This window comes from Callithrix jacchus, chromosome 15 (assembly GCF_049354715.1).
Source record: "Callithrix jacchus isolate 240 chromosome 15, calJac240_pri, whole genome shotgun sequence".
In the NCBI taxonomy this organism is placed as follows: Eukaryota; Metazoa; Chordata; class Mammalia; order Primates; family Cebidae; genus Callithrix; species Callithrix jacchus.
Window position 1 is genome coordinate 46,086,977 of NC_133516.1, and position 22,689 is coordinate 46,109,665.

General features: G+C 41.6%; 1 protein-coding gene across 3 annotated transcripts in view; it reads right to left on the bottom strand.

Annotated features, from left to right (window-relative positions):
* The window catches only part of PRICKLE2 (prickle planar cell polarity protein 2), a 369,301-nt gene that overhangs the window by 215,067 nt on the left and 131,545 nt on the right, over positions 1–22,689 (bottom strand). The window lies entirely within an intron of this gene.

Here is a 22,689-nt window from a genome sequence, read left to right on the forward strand (position 1 = left end):
CCATGTGACTCATTTGGCTAATAGGATGTTAGTAGCCCTGATAGAAGCCGAGTCTTAGAGCACACATCAGGAGTGCAGCTTGCTCTCTCGCACTTCATTCCCTGCTGTGAGGAAAAATGTCCCTAGGTAGTTGCTGCTTTTGCAGCTTGGGTACCAGATTAAAAACATAGGAGCAGATCAGAGGCCAACCTACATTGTGAACAAGCTTAGCTCAATTCACACCTTAAGACAGAGCCCCTCGGCCAATCCATCTTAGAGAGGCTGACATGAAAAAGAAGAAAGGGTCATCATTACAGGCCACTTAGGAGTGGACTGTTAGGCTGTATTATTATAGAAAAAGCTAACCCACATTTGAATTACACTTAAAACAGGGACAGCTAATATGGTTCTTTTTGGTGCGTTTGGTGCGAATAGATGGCACCCAGCTGCCTCAGTCACTGATGGTCCTCTTGAGAGATGTCAGCCACATCTCCTGGCTGACACCCACCTGGTGGTCAAGGGCTGTTCCTCTAATGCATGTGCATCCTGCCCTATGCAGTATTCCCAATCAAGTCTACGGTCTCCATCTCATCTACTCACTCTGTTTCCAACTCCAGTGCCTGCAGGCAGAGGGGGGCAATGTCTATACTCTCCAGTACCAGGAGGTACCCTGGCCCTTTGTGCCTGGCCATCCACTGCTCAGCAATCATCTGCCATTTTGCCACATCTTTTTGCTATGCTTCCATCAGGTTGAAATCCTCAGGCCCTGACTTGGCTGGGGTTGGAGAGGAATGATTGACAGTTGGGACATGTTCAGACTTTACCAAGAACTCTCTTTACAGACAACACTCTTCCTTTGGCTTTGGGAAGATGCAATGTTATTATGACTGTAATTTACTTAAAAAATCTGCATAATAATTATGATATCATGTATATGCCAGTTTGGTTAGCCTTGATTTTAGGGGTTGTCAGCTAACATGTTGCCAAGAAACACAAACCTGGAAAGGTCAGTTAGCACCCCACTGGAAAGGGCTACAATCCAGGACAGCTACCATATGCACACTTCTCTTAGCCTAGCTTCATCAATGACCAGCTGTTGTTAATTAGCATCAGCGTTCTTACTGGTGAAACTGACTTCTTAATTAGCATGGTAGATATTAGAGATAGGGTCTGTCTGGTGAATTGCAAGGTATTTAGGATGTGTGAAGCAGCTCAAATAGTCCGGAGATAACTCTTGCCCTTGCACGAACTGGAAATAAGAATCTATATGAACCAGTACCTTGTACCTCTTATGATGACTTAATTCCCAACACTATGCCCAGGTAAAACCAGTTGGTTTAGGAAGTTTTCCAACAGAAGACTCCTGAGTAGAGGACTGTGATGTTGCTGGGTTGGCCTTAAATGAACTCTTCCTACAGGGTGTGGTTACAGCCTCTAAAATGCAAGTTCTCAACCTTGGCTGAATATGAGCATGGCATGCAGAGCTTTTAGATGAACAGCCAGACCTCACCCAGACAGGTGACGTGGAAATCTCTCAAAGTGGGACCGGTATCGGTGTCAGTGTCTTTTTAAAGCTCCCCTGACGATTCCAGTGTGCAGCCAGGGATGAGCATCACTACTCTACGGGACAGTGAGCTGGGTGGCATCAGGCTTGCAGAGCGGGCTTATGAGCTGTTTTGAGCCCGCTCTGCTAATGAATATTCATTTAGTAAATGTCTGTATGTGTGGGAGAATTTGGTCTGAGGCCTGCTTTCATTAAAATTGGAGCAAGGTTAGAGAAGAACAGCGAACACTCACCAGCTCTAACTTCTTCAGCAGCTTCCAAAAGAATCTAAGAGGGATGGGGTCAGATTGGTCAGCACACAGCAAGTGGGCATCCCAGTCACTTCTCTTATAGGAGGGTAAGAGAGATAAGAGCTTTTAATAAACACTCTTCTCTCTAAAAAGACTACCTTTCTCTTTTCCCTGTTTGGTTCTAATATCAACTTGGGTTGGGGGTGAGGATGGCAGGGCCCATTCTCCTGAAATAGCACAATGTGGTAAGTCCTGGATGGTCCCAACTTCCAAACTTAGAATGGGATACTTGTGCTCTCTGTCCATACTTTGGGCCCTGGCCCAAATTCTAGAGCAACAGAAGATAACTTCCAGCAGGTCCTTAACACCATTCTATCAGAAATACATAAACAAGTAGGCGTATACAGGAATATGTAGAATTAGAAGCCAAAGCCAACTAATTACCTAGGAAAATGCCTTGACATACTTAACTCAATGGTAAAACAATGCTGGTAGCCTTTTCTCCCCAGCTTCTGGATAAGGACTAGATTGCTGAACACAAGGCTAATTTCCACACTAAGCAAACCTCCTCACCCTGGGAAATCGCCTCTGCTATTACCACTTCAGGGCCCGATCTACTTTAATAATAAGCATCTATCAGAAGAGGGCTGTGAAATAAACAGGCAGTTACAAATAGGACAGGCTACATTTACAGAGAAAGAGAACAAGAAGAGATGATATTCCATTTTTTGTGTGTTTTTAATCTTGCATGTCATTCTCACTAGCTGAAATAGTTTACTGTATCCTTTTTCCACCCACAGCATGCTTGCTGAGTTCTCCTAGCAGAGATCGTGGTAGACAAGAATGCCACATAAATTGGAAGCACAGAAAAGACTTTTATCTTAGTCTTATTGAAACAAAAAAATATATCTAATAATTGTTATGGCAACTGTGTTGCCTCCAATTTCATATGTTAAAGCCCTCACCCCTAATGTAACTGTATTTGGAGATAGGGCCTATAAGAAGGTAGTAAAGGTTAAGTGAGGTCACAGGGGTGGGGCCTTAATCCAACAGGACTAATGTCTTTGTGAAAAAAGGAGACAATTAAGATCCCTCTCTGTGTATGTGCATGGCCAGATGAGGGACCCTGTGAGGACCCAGCAAGACACTGACTGTCTACAAACCAGGAAGAAAGCTCTCAATAGAAACCAATGTTGCTGGCCCCTTGATCTTGGACTTCCGGCCTTCAGAGCTGTGAAAAAATAAATCTCTGTTGTTTAAGTCACCAATTCTGTAGTATTTTCTTATGGCAGCCCAAGCTGACTAATACGATATTAAAAGTACTTTATTTTATTTTATTTTTTTGAGACAGAGTCTCACTCTGTCACTAAAAGTACTTTCTAAGCAATGAAGAAAATGGGTCTCCATTTTATCAGGTGGAGTTCTACCAGCTACAGTGTGGATACTTCTACTCTATCAAAATTGGTGGTGATGAAGTGGCGGGCAGTGGGTGATAGAAGCTGAGGGGGAAAAACTCCTACTACGTGTCATCAGGAGGCAAGTTGTGAATGAAAAGTCCAAGTCAGTTCTTTTTGCTGACCTCATTCAGGACTCAGAATGAAAGTGGAGCTCAAGCCAATGCACGTAGCATAGTTGTTAAGCACCAGACCCAAAAACCTGGAGATAAAAGCTTCCAACTGGTTGTAGAAATGCCAGTTTCCTCTGCTGTTTGCACTGGAGCAAGTATTACAATTGTTAAGCAAGAAATTTCGATCTGTGCCTGTTTGGGTTGGAAAAGGGAGCTTTGGAGGAAATAACCCCTGAAAATTCCAAAACAAAATCTTTAAAGACTAACTATGGTCTGAATAGTTACCTGGACACCAGTTGCTGAGAAAGGTATACCCTGATTCAAAATGAGCTGTTTTTGACTCTTGAAGTAAATGTAATGATATCTGAATTCCTGAAGCTAGGTTAACAGCTGAACAGTTTTCAATAAATGTAAGATATACATTTTTCCTTTCCTCCTTAGAGCAAATGCATCCCAGCAGGTCATAACAAATGAAATGCCTGAAATATTTTAAAAACGCCCTTTAAAAAGAAATACCACATTGTTAAATAGCATCTTGGTTTAATAAGAGTTTTCTTTTAATACTGCTTTTCTTGCAATTTACCTGCATCTAGTCACAAATTCGAGACTGTGGCAGTTTGTCAGTGTAAGCATTGCTGGGTTCTCTGATTCCAACCACAATCAACCATACAGTCTTCTGGATTATACCTCTTTCCAGTGAAAACAAACACTACCACAACAAGTTATTCTCTTTTCCCATTCACCAAGGGGCAATGTCTGAATAGTTACCTGGACACCAGTTGCTGAGAAAGGTATATACTCATGCATAAGGGCAGAAAAAGGGAAATAACAGGGATGGCATGCTTCTCGGGTTCTCTTTGGACCTGAAAACTCTGTCTAGAAAGTCAACACCAGCACCGGGTGACGTGGGAAGGAGGAAGCGATCAGTTTTGTTGAGTTTCTGACTGCCAACTCATATCCTATCAACTTCAACACATTATCTCCCAAGAAGAGTGAAAAAGACTTCAGAATGCTATTTTGCGAAGGATAGACCAAAATGTATCTGTTACCATGTAATTTATACATCAAAGATACTTCTCTGTCCCGAATTTTTGTCTTGTGAGGCTCTACACAATCCCTTGGCTCACAGACATTTAACCTGTGCTATGATTTCATTTCCATATTCGAATCCATTGCTTGGTACTTATTTTTAGAGCATTTTGTGTGCATGTCTGATTTGTCTTCAAAAGAATACTATAGGCCAGGTGTGGTGACTCACATCTGTAATCCCAGCACTTTGGAAAGCCAAGGCAGGTGGATCACCTGAGGTCAGGAGTTTGAGACCAGCCTGGTCAACATGACGAAACCCCATCTCTACTAAAAAATTACAGAAAATTAGCTGGGCGTGATGATGAGTGCCTATAATCCCAGATACTCAGGAGGCTGAGGCAGGAGAATCGCTTGAATCTGGGAGGCAGAGGTTGCAGTGAACTGAAATAGTATCACTGCACTCCAGCCTGGGCAACAAGAGTGAAACTTTGTCTCAAAACAACAACAACAACAAAAGAATACTATCAATTCCTTTACAGCAGGAGAACAAAGAACATTCTGATATAACCACAGCATTCTATAATAACCATGTAGAATGAGAAATGAGAAGAAAAACAAGTCAACAAATTCCATTTATGGTATAAGCTCAAAGGGTATGCATGAAAAAATGGGACCCACTGTAGACATTTATGGGGTTTTGTGTGCTGAAAATCTATTGTCCTATTTTTCTGTGGTGAGTATCCCAGTTTTCATTTGGGAACTGCCCCCTTTACCACTCTTAAAGGAGGTAATTGTGTCTAAGATAGGAGTAGACAAATTTGATCCTCCTACTCCCTCAGGCTCCAAGGACTGGCCCCTGGCCCTAAACCTGGCCAGTTGCAGCCCTGTACCTCTTTGGCCCAGGAATTGGTTCGAGACAGACTTGCACCCCAAGTGGCCCAATGATAGTCTTCCCCAGGACTATCTGAAAACAACGGATTTTGATTCTGCTATGGTGTGTCTCCAAAATTTATATGTTGGAACCTACTGTCCAATATGATAAGATTAAGAGGTGGGGCTTAAGAAGTAATTAGGTCAGGAAGGCTTCTCTCTCAGGAATCAGATGAAGGCCCTTTTAAATGAAGCTTCCCACAGCATTCAGTTCTCTTGCCGTTCTGTATCCCACCATGTGAGGACACAGCATTACTCCCCTCTGGAGGATGCAGCAACATGATCCCATCTTGAAAGCGGAGAGTAGCCTTCACCAGACACTAAACCTGCTGGCGCCTTGATCATGAACTCCCAGCACCAGACTGTGAGAAATAAACTTCTGTTCTTTATAAAGTACCCAGTCTCAGGTATTTTGTTATAGCAGAACAAACAAACTCAAACACAGGGGTTCCCAAACTGGTTAGATAAAGCCTAGAATTGGAAGGGTCAAATCTTGCCTGAGAATAATGCCAACTGAAAGTGAAGTCAAGCTCAATGGACAAAGAGAGAAAGTCTAAGCTCTGAATTAGTTAGTTGAGCCCATAGATCTAGTTGTGCCTGAACCTAATCTACCACTTGCTTTTGCTGGCAAATGTCCTTTTTTAATTTTTTGTTTAAACAAGCTTACACTGGAGTGCTGTCACTTACAACCCAAAGTCCCAATTAATACTGGCTCCACTCTCATAGTGGTCTACATAATGATGTAGTACATCAACTACTTCCTGGGAAATGGCAGGATGAGCAGGCAACTGTGGATTCAGATGATGTGGGTTCAAATCTTACCTCTGCTGGGTGTCTTCGAGCAAGGCTTAACCTTTTGGTTTCATTGTTCTTAACTATAAAATGGATATAAAAATATCCCTTGGGCCAATTAGGTAAATTAAATTAGAAACAGTAGGTGAAATTTGACTGTACCAGCCATTTCTGCATTTCATTTAGTGGCTTAGAAATAGCTCCTCATACCTGTTCCCTTCTCTGCTGTAACTAGATCATAACCTTCTTACTAGAAAAGCAGGAAAGAGTAGAGAGTGATCTTCAAAGTATAGTCTGGAGAACCCCAGGAATCCCCAAAGTCCTTCCAGGGAGTCCATGAAGTAAAAAACAGTTTTATGACAAAACCAAGATGGTATTTGTCATTCTCATTCATTCTCCAATAAATGTACAGTGGAGTTTTGTAGATGCTAAATGACTTGTGATATCACAACAAATTTAATGCAGAAGCAGATATGATTACCGTATCTTTAATTAAGCTAGACATCAATATTTTAAACAGCCTGTAATCCCAGCACTTTGAAAGACTGAGGCGGGCAGACCACTTGAGATTAGTAGTAGTTCGAGACCAGCATGGCCAACATGGTGACACCCCATCTTTACAAAAATACAAAACTTAGCTGAGCATAGTGGTGCACGGCTGTAATCCCAGCTATTTTGGAGGCTGAGGCAGGAGAACTGCTTGAACCTGGGAGGCAGAGGTTGCAATAAGCCGAGATGGTGCCACTGCACTCTAGCCTGGGCAACAGAGTGAGACTCCATCTCAAAACAAAAAACAAACAACAACAACAAAAAAGTCATTGTTCACACTATTTATTTTTGGCTTTGGAAAATATGCATGTTAACAAGCAATGAGTTTCTTACTTTTATATATTTAATATTTTTGAAATTAGGGTTTGAATGAAAGAGCCAAAGGAAAATGAACATATGTCCTCAGTTCAAAAAGGCCTGGAGAAATCACAATACACCCACCTTTAAAGATCTCCTTTCAATACTGAAGGCTATAGAGACATGAAGAATATAACTATTCCTGTTACGATGTGGGGTACAGAACGGTACTGTAAATGTGAGAGGTAAGGTCAGTAATCCATTATTCAAACACACACACACACACACACACACACACACACACACACACACAGAAATGAGCCATATTGTACCTCTTTATAGTAGGAGGGGCATGCTTGTTTGGGAACATTACCTGTTTCAAACAATTCCTGTGAAGGAAAAAGCTATTCTTAGATAACACTAGAGAAAAGCACCAAATAAGATACAGAAATGTCACACACAATTTGTAGCCCAAATTATAAGCTGTTTCCCCTAACTATACAATCTTTCAGAGAAAACAAAATGTGCCCCATGGGAATAAATAATAGCTAAAGCCAGCCAAAAATATGGCATTTAGAAAGAGAAACAATAAAGCACCTATTTTTAGTAATTTCTCACTGTTTGTCTTGGGAGGGTGGCTTTTTGCTTTTCTCCCCCTTCTTTTTCTCAAAAGATTCATTTTCAGATTAGTCATAGAGGGCTGGCAAAATGCTGAGAAGTTGAAGGTATTTCAGAGCCGTCTTCTGGAGCAATGCTCCAAAGCTTTTCAGGGAAAATGATGCCACCCTAGCCTAGAAATCTGTGTGAGCAGCAGAGTCTAAGTGAGGCACAGAGCAGAGACCTTGGGTTATTGACCATTGCCATTTAGCTGAACTTGGAATTGACTTTCTCTGCACTTTAGGGAGGAGTTTCCCTAACAATGATGAAAAACCTGACACAAATTAAATTCTCTAGGACAATGAATGCACATGGAAACAGAAAGGAAGAAATCTTTTAAAAGAAAGTAAAGAAAAAAATGTGCATTAGAATATGTTTCAGCAGAAAAAAAATCCCATAAAAGTGGTAAACAGAGCTATATTATAATATTGTGGATTGTTAAAAAGAGCGCCCGCTCCATAAAATGGTGCAGCTGCTGTGGAAAACAGTATGGCGGTTCCTTAAAATAATAAACATAGAATTACCACGTAATCCAGCAATTCCACTTCTGGGTATATACTCATTAGAATTGAAAGCAGGAACATTTGAATGAAGAGATATTTGAATACCCACATTCATAACAGCATTATTCACGGTAGCCAAAGGACAGAGTTGTCCAAGAGTACACAGGCAGGCGAATGGATACACAAAATGTAAGGTGCCTAGATAGGTTTTGCTGATAGCAGTCAAATTCAGAGACAGAAGGTAGAATGATGGTTGCGAGGGACTAGGTGTAGGGGAGAGGAGAATGGAGAGACATTGTTCAATTAGGATTGAGTTTCAGTTTCAGAAGAAGAAAGGACATCTGCAGATGGATGGTGATGGTTGTACAATGATGTAAATACACTTAATGCCACCAAATGGTTAGGCCATTTGTGGTGGCTCACACATGTAATCCCAGCACTTTGAAAGGCTGTATTAGTCTGTTCTCACGCTGCTATGAAGAAATACCCAAGACTGGGTAATTTATAAAGCAAAGAGGTTTAATTGACTCACAGTTCCATATGGCTGAGGAGGCCTCAGGAAACTTACCAGCAGAAGAGAGAATGAGTGCCAAGTGCCAAGCAAAGGGTGAAGCCCCTTATAAAATAGTCAGATCTTGTGAGAACTCATTCATTATCACAAGAACAGCATGAGGGAACCCACCCCTATAATTCAATTATCTCTACCAGTTCTTGTCCTTGATGCATGGTGATTATTACAATTCAAGATGAGATTTTGGGTGGGGACACAGCCAAGCCATATCAGAGACTGAGGAAAGAAGACCCCTTGAGGCCTCGAGTTTGAGAACAGCCTGGGAAACAAGGGAGACCCCATCTCTACAAATAATTTTTAGAATTAGCCGGGCATGGTGGTGCTTGCCTCTTTTCCCAGCTATTTGGGAGGCTGAGAGTGGAGGATCACCTGAGCCTGGGAGGTGGAAGCTGTAGTGAGCTGTGATCATGCCACTGCACTTCAACCCACTATCAACGTGGGTGATAGAGCGAGACCCTATCTCAAACAAACAAACAAAAAATGGTAAAACGGTAAAATTTTTTAATGTATATTTCCCTCCCCCACCTCAAAAAAAAAGTAAACTGAAAAAGAAAAACAACAGTCCCCTCTGGCCCTTCCCCTGAATTGGGGCACTTTCTGCAATGTGACACTGCTGAGCCATCCACTAAGAGGCAGAGTCCATCTCCCCAGCCCTCAGATCTGGGTTGGCTCTGGGACTGGCTTTGACCCACAGACTAGGTTGAAAGTGACATTCTTGGATGTGGGAGTTGAGGTCTTAAAAGGGCTTTGAACTGCTACTTGCATCCTGGGAATCAGTCACCATGTAACTAAGCCCAGCCTAGCTGGCTGGAGAGAGAGGCCATATGAAAGAAAGGCCTTTGCAGGATGAGAGGCCAAGATACCTCAGCTACCAGCCAGCACCAGGAACCCAGTCAGGTGAGTGAGGCCACCTTGGGTTCTCCAGAAAGGTAGAGCTGCCCCAATCAACAGCAAATGGGGCTGACGTTTGCCTCAATTTCTGATGGTAAGCACTGGGTCAGTTGTTGTTCTAAGTTATGACATTTTGAGGTTTGTTTCACAAGAATAGATAACAGAAACAATCATGCAAATATATGCCACTGAATAGAGATTTTCCTCTCATTTTATTCTACTCCTATTGTTTATTACATTCATCAAGTCATTCACCAATATTTATCAAGTACCTATTATGTAGCATGATTTTCTTGGCATTTGAGATCTATTGTACAATGAGTCAAAGGCCTGTGCCCTGAGAAAGCTCATATTTTAAAAGGAGGGGATGGCAGTAAATAATGAAGTAGACAATATGTGACAAAGGAAGTGCAATGGAAAAGGAAACAGTCAGAAGGAATAGAGATACAGGCATTTCTACTTAGTGGGCCTGGTACCAAGTCTCTTCTGTGAAAAGATAATTCATCTTTTCTTTCTTACAGTTTTCGTTATCTGAGATTTTCTGATGATGCTCTAGTTTTAATTATATGTAATCTCTGTGCTGATAGAAATAAATATTGGCAACTCAGTTCATTATCTTGATTACAGAAAAATAACTACGCGTTCTCTCACACTGCCACTACTATTTTAAAGAAACTTCACCTGCAAGCCAAACCTTGTGGAAAGACCGGTAAATCCAAAAACTGCAGGATTCCCATATCAAATCAAAAGGGCTTCTGTGGATGTTCTATAGTCTTTATGCTGAACCTGTATTTAACATTGACATTTATCATGCTTAATGATTTAACTGCTCATAGTCTATCCATTTTATAAAAAGCTGTGGTTAAGAACACAAGCTTTGGCATTAGACATGCTTTGGTTTGAGTTCAAGTTCTACCAATTGCAACCTGGTTGACCTGCTCCCTAAGCCTCAATTTTCTGATTTATAAAATGTGAATAATTGGGGAACCTCTGCCAAGATGACCGAATAGGAAGAGCTCTGGAGCACAGTTCCCAGCAAGAGCGATGTGGAAGGTGAGTGATCTCCACATTTCCAACCGAGGTATGGGGTTCATCTCAATGGAATTGGTTGGACAGTGGGTGTAGCCCAAGGAGGGCAAACCAGGCAGGCTGGGGTGCTGCCTCACCCAGGAAGTGCAACAGGCCAGAGGACCCCCACCCACCCAACGGAGGCCATTGTGGACTTTTCCAGCCACTCCAGTGCTCTAGTTAGGATGCGGCACTTCTCCTGCGGGCTTTGCAGCCCACAGACCAGGAGATTCCTGCTGGGCCAACAGGTACCACAGGTTTCCAGCTCAAATCTGGGCAGCCAATTCAGCTGACACTGCAGGTTTCCAGCACAAATTTTAGCAGCCATTTTGGCTTGCACCTGGAGCACCTGCAATACACAACCATGCATACCCCTGAAAGAAAGGGGGATGAAGGCGGGGAACCAGGTGATCTAGCTCACTGAGTCCCACTCCCCCAGAGACCAGTAAACTGAATGCCACTGGTGTGGGATTTTTGCAGCCAGCACAACAGTTTGAGCTTGACCTGGGACTGTCAAGCTTGGTGCAGGAAAGGGCGTCCGCCATTAACAAGGCAGTCCGCCATGACCAAGACAGGTCACCAATACCAGAGCAGTCTACCATTATTGGGGTAGTTCGCCATTACTGGGGCAGTCTGTGATTGCCAGGGCAGTCCGCCATTACCGAGGCAGTTCTAACCTTACCTGTGTAAATAAAAGCACAAGGAAGTTTACACAGCAGCTGGGTGAAGACCACAGCAGCTCAGCAATGCCTCTTGAGGCAGACTGTGACTAGACTCCCTCTTTGCTGGGCAGAGCATCTCTGATAAAAGGCAGCAGCCCACCAGGAACTTATAAATAAAGCCCCACCTTCCTGGGGCAGAGTACCTAGGAAAGGGGGTAGTTGTGAGTTCTGCTGCAGCAGACTTAAATGTCCCTGCCCAACAGCTCTGAAGGGAGCAACAGAGCTCCCAGCACAGCACTTGAGCTCTGATAAGGGACAGACTACCTCCTCAGGTGGCTTCCTGACCCCCATATATACAAAGAGACACCTCATACAGGAGAGCTCTGGCTGACATCTGGTGGGTACCTTTCTGGAATGAAGCTACCAGGGGAAGGAATAGGCAGCAATCCTTGCTGTTCTGCAGCCCCCGCAGGTGATTCCCAGGACAGCAGCATCTGGAGTGGACCTCCAGCAGTCCTGCAGCAGAGGGGCTTGTTAGAAGGAAAACATAAAAAACAGAAAGAAATAACTTCAACATCAACAGAAAGGACATCCACTCAGAGACCCTATTCAAAAGTTACCAACTTCAAAAACAAAAGGTAGATAAATCCACTCAGATGGGAAGAAACCAGTGCAAAAGATGAAATCACCAAAAACCAGAACACCTCTCCTCCTCCAAGGGGTCACAACTCCTCACCAGCAATGGAACAAAACTGGATGGAGAATAAGTTTGACAAACTGACAGAAGCAGACTTCAGAAGGTTGGTAATAACAAACTTCTCTGAGGTAAAGGAACATGTACTAACCCAATGCAAAGAAACTAAGAACCTTGAAAAAACATTATATGAAACACTAACTAGAATAACCAGCTTAGAGAAGAACATAAATGACTTGATGGAGCTGAAACAATGCGAGAACTTTGTGAAGCATATACAAGTTTCAGTAGTCAAATCAATCAAGCAGAAGAAGGATATCAGAGACTGAAGATCAAATCAATGAAATAAAATGAGAAGGCAAGATTAGAGGAAAAAGAGTGAAAAGAAATGAACAAAGCCTCCAAGAAATATGGGATTATATGAAAAGACCTAAACTACCTTTGATCAGTGAACCTGAATATGATAGGGAGAATGAATCCAAGATAGAAAATACTCTTCAGGATATTATCTAGGATAACTTCCCCAGCCTAGCAAGGCAGGCCAATATTGAAGTCCAGGAAATACAGAGAACACAATAAAGGTATTCCTCAAGAAGAGCAACCCTAAGGCACATAATCATCATATTCAACAGGGCTGAAATGAAAGAAAAAAATGTTAAGGGCAGCCAGAGAGAAAGGTTGAGTTACCCACAAAGGGAAGCCCATCAGACTTACAGTGGATCTCTCAGCAGAAACACTATAAGCCAAAAGAGAGTGGAGGCCAATATTCAACATCCTTAAAGAAAAGAACTTTCAACCCAGAATTTCATATTCAGCCAAACTAAGCTTCATAAGTGAAGAAGAAATAAAATCCTTTATGGACAAGCATTTGCTGAGAGATTTCATCACCACCAGGCCTGCCTTACAAAAACTCCTGAAGGAAGCATTAAGCATGGAAAGGAACAACCAATACTAGCCACTGCAAAAATGTACCAAATGGTAAAGACCATCAAGGCAATGAAGAAACTGTGTCACTAACAGGCAAAACAACCAGCTAATATCAAAATAGCGGATTAAATTCATGCATAACAATATTAACCTTAAATGAAAACAGACTAAATGCCCCAATCAAAAGACACAGACTGGCAAATTGGATAAAAATCAAGACCCATCAGTTTGCTGTATTCAGGAGACCCATCTCATGTGCTAAGACACACAGACTCAAAATAAATAGATGGAGGAAGATTTACCAAGCAAATGGAGAGAAAAAAAAAAAAACAAAGCAGAGTTATAATTCTAGTCTTTGATAAAACGGAATTTAAACCAACAAAGATCAAAAGAGACAAAGAAGGGCACTACAAAATGGTAAAAGGATCATTGCAACAAGAAGAGCTGACTATCCTAAATATATATGCAACCAATGCAGGAGCACCCAGGTACATAAAGCAAGTTTTTAATGACCTACAAAGAGACTTATATTCCCACCCAATAATAGTGGGAGACATTAACACTCCACTGTCAATATTAGACAGATCAACAAGACAGAAAATTAACAAGGATATCCAGGACTTGAACTCAGAACCTAATAGACATCTACAGAACTCTCCACCCCAAATCAATAGAACATACATTCTTCTCAGCACCACATCACACTTACTCTAAGATTGATCACATAATTGAAAGTAAATCACTCCTCAGCAAATGCAAAAGAATGAAAATCATAACAACCAGTCTTTCAGACCACAGTGCAATCAAATTAGAACTCAGGATTAAGAAACTCACTCAAAACCACACAACTACATGGAAACTGAACAACCTGCTTCTGAATGACTACTGGATAAATAATGAAATGAAGACAGAAATAAAGATGCTCTTCAAAACCAATGAGAACAAAGACTCAACATACCAGAATCTCTGGGACACATTTAAAGCAGTGTCTAGAGGGAAATTTATAGCACTAAATGCCCACATGAGAAATCAGAAAAGATCGAAAATCGACACCCTATTATCACAATTAAAAGAACTAGAGGAGCAAGATCAAATAAATTCAAAAGCTACCAGATTACAAGAAATAACTAAGATCAAAGCAGAACTGAAATATATAGAGACACAAAAAACCCTTTAAAAAATCAACAAATCCAGGAGCTTGTTTTTTTGAAAAGGTCAACAAAATAGACCACTAGCCAGACTAACCAAAAAGAAAAGATAGAAGAATCGAATAACTGCAATTAAAATGATAAAAGGGATATCACCACTGATTCCACAGAAATACAAACTACCATCAGAGATTACTACAAACAACTCCAAGCACATAAACCAGTAAATCTAGAAGAAATGGATAAATTCCTGGACACTTACACCATCCCAAGACTAAACCAGGAAGAAGTCAAATCCCTGAGTAGACCAATAACAAGGTCAGAGGTCACAGCAATTAATAGCCTATTAACCAAAAAAAAGTACAGGTCCAGATGGGTTCACAGCTGAATTCTACCAAACATACAAAGAGTTTTTGCTACCATTCCTTCTGAAACTATTCCAAACAATACAAAAAGAGGGAATCCTTCCTAAATCATTGTATGAAACGAACATCATCCTGATACCAAAACCTGGCAGAGAGTCAATAAAAAAAGATAATTTTAGGCCAACACCCATGATGAACATCGATACAAAAATCTTCAATAAAATACTGCCAAACCAAAGGCAATAGCACATCAAAAAGCATACCATTACGATCAAGTAGGCTTCATCCTGGGGATGCAAGGCTAGTTCAACATATGCAAATCCATAAATGTAATCTATCACATAAACAGAACCAAAGACAAAAACCACATGATTATCTAAATAGTTGCAGAGAAGGCCTTCAACAAATTCAACACCCCTTATGGTAAAAACTCTCAATAAACTAGGTATTGATGGAATGTATCTCAAAATAATAAAAGCTATTTATGACAAACCCACAGCCAATGTAATACTGAATAGGCAAAAACTGGAAGCATTCCCTTTGAAATCTGGCACTAGACAAGAATGCCCTCTCTCACCATTCCTATTCAACATAGCATTGGAAGTTCTAGCCAGAGCAATCAGGCAAGAAAAAGAAATAAAGGATATTCAATAAGGAAAAGAGGAAGTCAAATTGTCTCTATTTGCAGATGACATGATTGTATATTTAGAAGACCCCATTGTCTCAGTCCCAAATCTCCTTAAACTGATAAGCAACTTTGGCAAAGTCTCAGAATACAAAATCAATCTGGAAAAATCACAAGCATTCCTATACACCAATAACAGACAAACAGGGAGCCAAACCATGAGCAAACTCCCACTGACAATTGCTACAAGGAGAATAAAATACTTAGGAGTATAAATAACAAAGGATGTGAAGGACCTCTTCAAGGAGAACTACAAAACACTGCTCAGGGAAACAAGACAACACACAAACAGATGGAAAAACATTCCATGCTCATAGATAGAAAGAGTCAATATCACAAAAAATGGCCATATGGCCCAAAGTAATTTAAAGATTCGATGCTATCCCCTTCAAGCTACCATTGACCTTCTTCACAGAACTGGAAAAAAACCACCTTAAATTTCATATGGAACCAAAAAAGAGCCTTCATAGCCAAGACAATCCTAAGCAAAAAGGACAAAGCTGGAGGCATCATGCTACCTGACTTCAAACTATACTACAAGGCTACTATAATCAAAACAGCATGGAACTGGTATCCAAATGGAGAGATAGACCAATGGAACAAAACAGAGGTCCTGGAAGTAACACCACACTTCTACAACCATCTTATCTTTGACAACCCTTATAAAAACAAGCAATGTGGGAAGGATTCCCTGTTTAACGAATTGTGTTGGGAAAAATGGCTAGCCATAAGCAGAAAGCTGAAACTGGACCCCTTCCTTATACCTTATACAAAAATTAACTCCAGATGGATTAAATATTTAAACATAAGACCCCACCATAAAAACCCTAGAAGAAAACCTAAGCAGTAACATTAAGGACATAGGCATAAGAAAGAACTTCATAACGAAAACACCAAAAGCAATGGCAACAAAAGCCAAAAGACAAATGGGATCTAATTAAACTTAAGAACTTCTGCACAGCAAAAGAAACAATCATTAGAGCTAACTGGCAACCAACAGAATGGGAAGAAAGTTTTGTAAGCTACCAATCTGACAAAGGGCTAATATCCAGAATCTACAAAGAACTAAAACAAATTTACAGGAAAAAAAAAAAAAACAAAAACAAAAAGTGGGCATTGGATATGAACAGGTACTTTTCAAAAGAAGACATTTATGAGGCCAACAAACATATAAAAAATGTCCATCATCACTGGTCATTAGAGAAATGCAAATCAAAATCATATTGAGATACCATCTCACACCAATTAGAATGGTGATCATTAAAAAATCTGGAGACAACAGATGCTGGAGAGAATGTGGAGAAATAGGAATGCTTTTACACCGTTGGTGAGAGTGCAAATTAGTGCAACCATTGTGGAAGACAGTGTGGTGATTCCTCAAGTATCTAGAAATAAAAATTATCATTTGACCCAGGAATCCCATTACTGGTATACACCCAAAAGATTATAAATTGCTCTATTATAAAGACACATGCACACATATGTTCATTGTGACACTGCTTACAATAGCAAAAGAGTTAGAACTAATCCAAATGCCCATCAAGGATAGACTGGATAAAGAAAATGTGGCACATATACACCATGAAATACTATGCAGCCATAAAAAGGATGAGTTCATATCCTTTGCAGGGACATGAATGAATCTGAAAACCATCATTCTCAGCAAACTGACACAAGAACAGAAAATCAAACACCACATGTTCTCACTCATAAGTAGGTATTGAACAATGAAAACACATGGACACAGGGAGGGGAACATTACACGCTGGGGTCTGTTGGGGCATGGGGGGCTAGGGGAGGGATAGCAGGGTGTGGGGAGATTGGGGAGGGATAACATTAGAAGAAATACCTAACATAGGTGACGGGGGTGGAGGCAGCAAACTACCATGGCATGTGTATACCTATGTAACAATCCTGCAAGATCTGCACATTTACCCCAGAACTTAAATTAAAAAAAAAAATGGGAATAATTGTACCAAGCCTCACAGAGTTAAGGATTAAATGAGATGGCTAAAACATAAAGCTTGTAGTCAGTGGCCACAAATAAATATGTGATTATGATTTTGTATAATATATAAAATATATATTTTATAAATATGTACAATATTTAATATGTATACATTTTATATAAAATGCAAAATACATAAAATATATATTTAAATATACATTTCATATATTATATGTGATAATATGTATTTTATAAATACATGTATTACATATTTGGTATAAGTAGATAATATATATTATATAAAACCACTGTATATACATTGGCTTTCATCCATGGCTTCTAGCTCAGAGCTTTCATAAATCTCGTTAGTCTTTTGTTTTAATGTTGGGGCAGTTTAAGCCTCAAAAGGAAGCCTCAGGAACCAGAATCCCTCTCTCTCTGTTCTTTTCTTGTCCTCCCTTCATCTGCCCAAGGCAGAACTCTAATCTGATGTGAGTCAAAAGACCCTCATTCCAGAGGGTGTTCTGCCCCTATCCTAGAAGAAGGAATGCTACGGGCCAAGACAAGTCTGAGTAGGCCTTCCTGGGTTTAGATCATGTGCTTTTTGACCAGTCACATCTCTATACGCTTGTCAGTCATGCCTATGTAATGAAGCCTCCAGAAAAACCTAAAAGGACAGAGTTTGGAGAGCTTCTGGATAGCTGACCACACAGAGGTTCCTGGAGGGTGGCACACCCAGAGAGGGCATGGAAACTCCACACCCCTTCCCCCATGTCGCCCTATACATCTCTCCATCTGTATTCTTTGTTATATCCTTTGTAATAAACTGGTAAACATAACTGTTTCCTGGAGCTCTATGAGCTGCTCTAGCAAATTAAATGAACCCAAAGAGGGGGTTGTGAGAACCCCAACTTGAAGCCTGGCGGTCAGAGGTTCCAGAGGTCCAGACTTGCAACTGGTGTCTAGGAGTGAGGGGCAGTCTTGGAGACTGAGCCCCAACCTGTGGGACCCGACACTATCTCTAGGTAGACAGTGTCAGAATTAAATTAGAGAACACCCAGCTGGTAACTGCTGCTTGGTGTGTAGAGAAAACCAGTCCCACATTTGGTCATAGAAGTCTTCTGGGTTGATGATTTTCGTGGTGGTGGTGTGAGAGCAGAGGAAAACTTGGTTTAAGAGAGTTTTTCCCTAAACAATAAGCATTAGAGAAATGTTGCCTATTATCATCATCTTTTCTTTCTTTTCTTTTTTTTTTTTTTTTTTGAGACAGAATCTCACTCTAGTGCCCAGGCTGGAGGGCAGTGGTGCGATTTTGGCTCACTGCAACCTCTGCCTCCCAAGTGTCTGGGATTGCAAGTGTGTGCCACCATGCCCAGTTAACTTTAGTATTTTCTTTGTAAAGACGGGGTTTCATCATGTTGCCCAGGCTGCTCTCAAACTCCTGGACTCAAGCAATCCATCCTTCTTGGCCTCCCAAAGTGTTGGAATTACAGGCATATATGTTACCTATGATCGTGTGATTATGTTTAAAAAGTATTTTCAGGCATAAACATCATGATACAGAAAAAAAAAACCAACAGTCAGTGCTTGACTGTATAACCGTGGAATGACTCATCATTGGACACTTCACAGGTCTCTGCAGATTCTTCTAGGAGCATGAAGACTGAAGAGTTCTGTTACCAGATTCAAAGAAAGCTCATGCTTACAGGTACCTCCCTGGACTAACTGCTTTCTGAAACTAAAGTGACCTTTTAATTATGCATGAGCCCTGTGAAGGATCAATCAGAAGGAGTCTAGTTGAAAGCCAGGATCAGATAGAAGACAAGATATTCTCCCATATATTGGAGTATTTAAGACTCTCCTATCCAGAATAATCCGGAGACTGAATCCTAGAACTTCCTCTGCCCTTTGAAAAGGGAGTATTTCTGACCCTGGATTAGCAATCTAATGATGCATGTAGGTGATTTTCTTTCAGCAGGGAGGAGTTGGGTTCTGTCTGGCATCTGAACTCCTTTTGTTTAAAGAATTCTGCTTTGGGAGTGGGGGAACAGAGCCTATTTCATACCAGAGAAAGTGAAACTCAAAACCTCTCTTGCCAACTTCCTTGGTACCTGGGGCACAGGTGTGAACAATTGTGTGAATATTCAGTCTAGAGTCTGGGTCTAATGGTAAAGAGGTCAGGGATGGGGGTGATGCTGTGGGTTCTTTCAACCGGCCATCACATGGGCTTTAGTCCAGGACAGCACACCAAGGTATGTGAGCTGAAGCCTCCACCATTGCATAGTGGAGCTGCGTCCATGTGGACCCATTCTTGGGCATGATTCTGGCTGCCTGACTCAGTCGAGTGATTTTTTTTTTCAACTGGTCTTCACTCAGAGCCTGGTTCCCCAGACTTCCTAGAGATTCAGTGAGCTTTCACAATATCGTTTGAATAATTGTCTTCCGGCTTAAATCAGTCTGACTTTGTGACTGTACTGCTGCTTGCAGCTAAGAACCTTAAAACAGCTACCACTGGGTGAATGCTGACCACATGCCAGAAACTGGACTTGGCATCTCATGTATGGTACCTTAATTAATTCTTACAACCACACTGCAAAGAAACCACGCTTGTCTCTATCTGAGATGAGGAAACTGTTACATGGTTGAAATAGAATTTGACTTCAGGGCCCTCTAGTACAAAGGCACACTCAGTTAACTCCTAGGTCATCTTCTAACTCCAATCCCTTGTTATCCAGGTCTTCAAATCAAGAACTTCTGTTTTATCTACTATATGCCAGGAGCTGTTCTAGGCACTGATGAAAAAGCAGTGATCAAAACAAGCAAAATTTCCTGCCCTGATTTATGCTTCTATTACTGACTGGTTTTCTTTGATGATCCTATGATCTGTTTCTGACCCCAGCCTAACAACTGAATCTAACTCCATCTAACCTCACAATCCTAGCTCAGTAGAAAGAGCCCAGACCAGCAATGACATGTATATGTTGTGGCAAACACGAAGTTGCTCCAGACATGACTGACCCATCACAGAGCTTGCAGTCAGAGTCCTTCTCAACACAGCTCTATGGGTAGGCACTCCAGAATGACCAAATCTGCCATGAGAGGTGAATTATATTTGACATCGCTATTAGATTTTAATCACTATATAACAAATTATCACAGATTTAGCTGCTTAAGGCAATACCCATTTACTGTCTCACAGTTCTGTGGGTCAGAAGTCCAAGGGGCTTGGCTGGACTTTCTGCTTAGGGTGTCAGAGGACAAACCAAGCACTGGCAGGCTGACCTCTTCTCTAGAGGCTCTGGGGAAGAACCTTTGAGGCTTTTGGCAGAATTGACTTCTTTGGAGTTGTGAGACCAAGTCCCATTTTCTTGCTGGTTGTCAGTCAGGGGTCATGGTCAGCCCTGACAGGCCACCCTCAGGTCACTGCACGTGGCCCCTCTATTTACAAAGCTGGCAATAGCATGTCAACTTCTTGTGCTTTCTTTCTGACTTGCCCTTGTCCTGCCAAGCAGACATATCTCTTCGCTGATTACTCTTTGCTTTCATGATTAGATCAGGCCAACCCGAATGATCTCCCTTGTGCTTTCTGCCATATAACATAACACAATCATGGGACTAACACCAGGGATGAAGATCACAGCAGCCACTTAACATTCTGCCTACCACATCACCCTTAGCCTAGGCCTGTTATATAGCTATAAGTTTAAATGGTTTGGACACAGCCAACCTCACTGATGGGGTTTCATGTGTTTACTTAAAAGCAGGGCTACTCTCAAAATGACATGAGAGCAATGGCTTGAAGGACGCAAGCAAACAAGTGACATGGGTGTGAGGGGGAAGGGCATTCCAAGGAGAGGGAGAGGGAGCTGTGAGAGAGAAGTCCTGAGGCAGGAACTCAGCTTCCATGCTTGAGGAGCAGCAAGGAGGCCAGGCGTCTGAGGCAGAGTGAATGAGGCGGGCAGTGGACAGTAGGAGAAAATGTCGCTGAATCCATTGGGGTTCTGAATCACACAGGCCCTATGAGGGCCTTGCAAGACAGAGTAAGGAACTTCAGCTTTAAATCTGAGAAAAATGGGAGCCTCTGTGGGACTGTGTTCTGAATTGCAGCTGGGAGCATCACTCTGGCTACCATGTTGACAGGAGACTGCAGACAGGCAAGGGTAGTAGCTGAGAGAGCAGTTACGGGGTTGTGGGAATAATTCAGACAAGAAATGATGGTGGCTCAGATCAGGGTGGGTAACAGAGGCGCTAACTTAAAGTGGTCACATTCTGGAAATACTGTAAAGGTGACACCCACAGGATGACAAAAGACAAAACAAAAGCAGAAAGGATTTTGGAGTCAGTATGGCCTGTTTGAAATTTTGGCTTTAGGGTCCGTAAACTGTATATCTTTGGCCAAACCATTAGAACTTTCCATACTTAGTTTATTGGGTGGTAAAATAAAATAGGACATTCATATAGACCTCATGGGTTTTTGTGAGAATTGAATATGGTAATATGTTCTGGAAGCCAGCAGGTGCTCGAAAATTGTCTGTTTTGTTGCTTTGTAGTGCATGCTTGCTGTTAAATGCCAGATCCCGCCTCCTATTATAACCTTGTTTCTCTTTTTTTCCTAGCCCTGCTCTTAAGCAAATACATAAAACCCAACTCAGGTTACAGTTATAAATGGGGAGGGGAGGACCAACACAGATAATCTGTCACACCCTGCAATTGTTTTGCTTGAACTTTTAAGTTCAGGGGTGTATGTGCAGAATGTGAAGGTCTGTTACACAGGTAAATGCATGCCATGCTGTTTCACTGCATAGATCCTCCCATCACCTTGGTATTAAGCCCTGTATCCATTAGCTATTCTTCCTGATGCTCTCCCTTCTCCAACACCTCCCAACAGCCCCTAGTGTGTGTTGTTCCCTCCAATATGTCCATGTGTTCTCATCATTCAGCTCCTACTTACAAATGAGAACATGAAGTGTTTGGTTTTCTGTGCTGTTGTTAGTTTGCTGATAATAATGGTTCCAACTCTTTCCGTGTTTCTGCAAAGGACACGATCTCATTCTTTTTATGACTGCATAGTACTCCACACACACCCTACGATTTAATCAAGGGGTAAATAAGGGTGTGAGAGGCTCAAAGAAGCTCCCAAGTAGGAAAAACATCTTAAAGCTTCTGACCAGTGGGTGTAAAAATTGGAATTAAAAAGTTGGTCTTGTGTAGGTACGGTGGCTCACACATCTAATCTCAGCACTTTGGGAGGCTAAGGAGGATTGCTTGGGTCTAGGAGCTTGAGACCAGTCTGAGCAACACAGCAAGACCCTTGTCTCTACAAAAACAATTTTTTTAGTATACTTTAAATTCTGGGGTACATGTGCAGAATGTGCAGGTCTGTTGCATAGATATACACATGCCACGGTGGTTTGCTGCATCCATCACCTGGTCATCTACATTAGGCATTTCTCCTAATGCTATCCGTCCCCTAGCCTCCCATTCCCTGACAGACACAGTGTGTGACGTTCCCCTACCTGTGTCCATGTGTTCTTATTGTTCAGCTTCCCCTTATGAGAGCATGCAGTGTTTGGTTTTCTATTCTTGTGTTAGTTTGCTGAGAATGGTGGTTTCCAAACAAAAAGTCAAGAGAC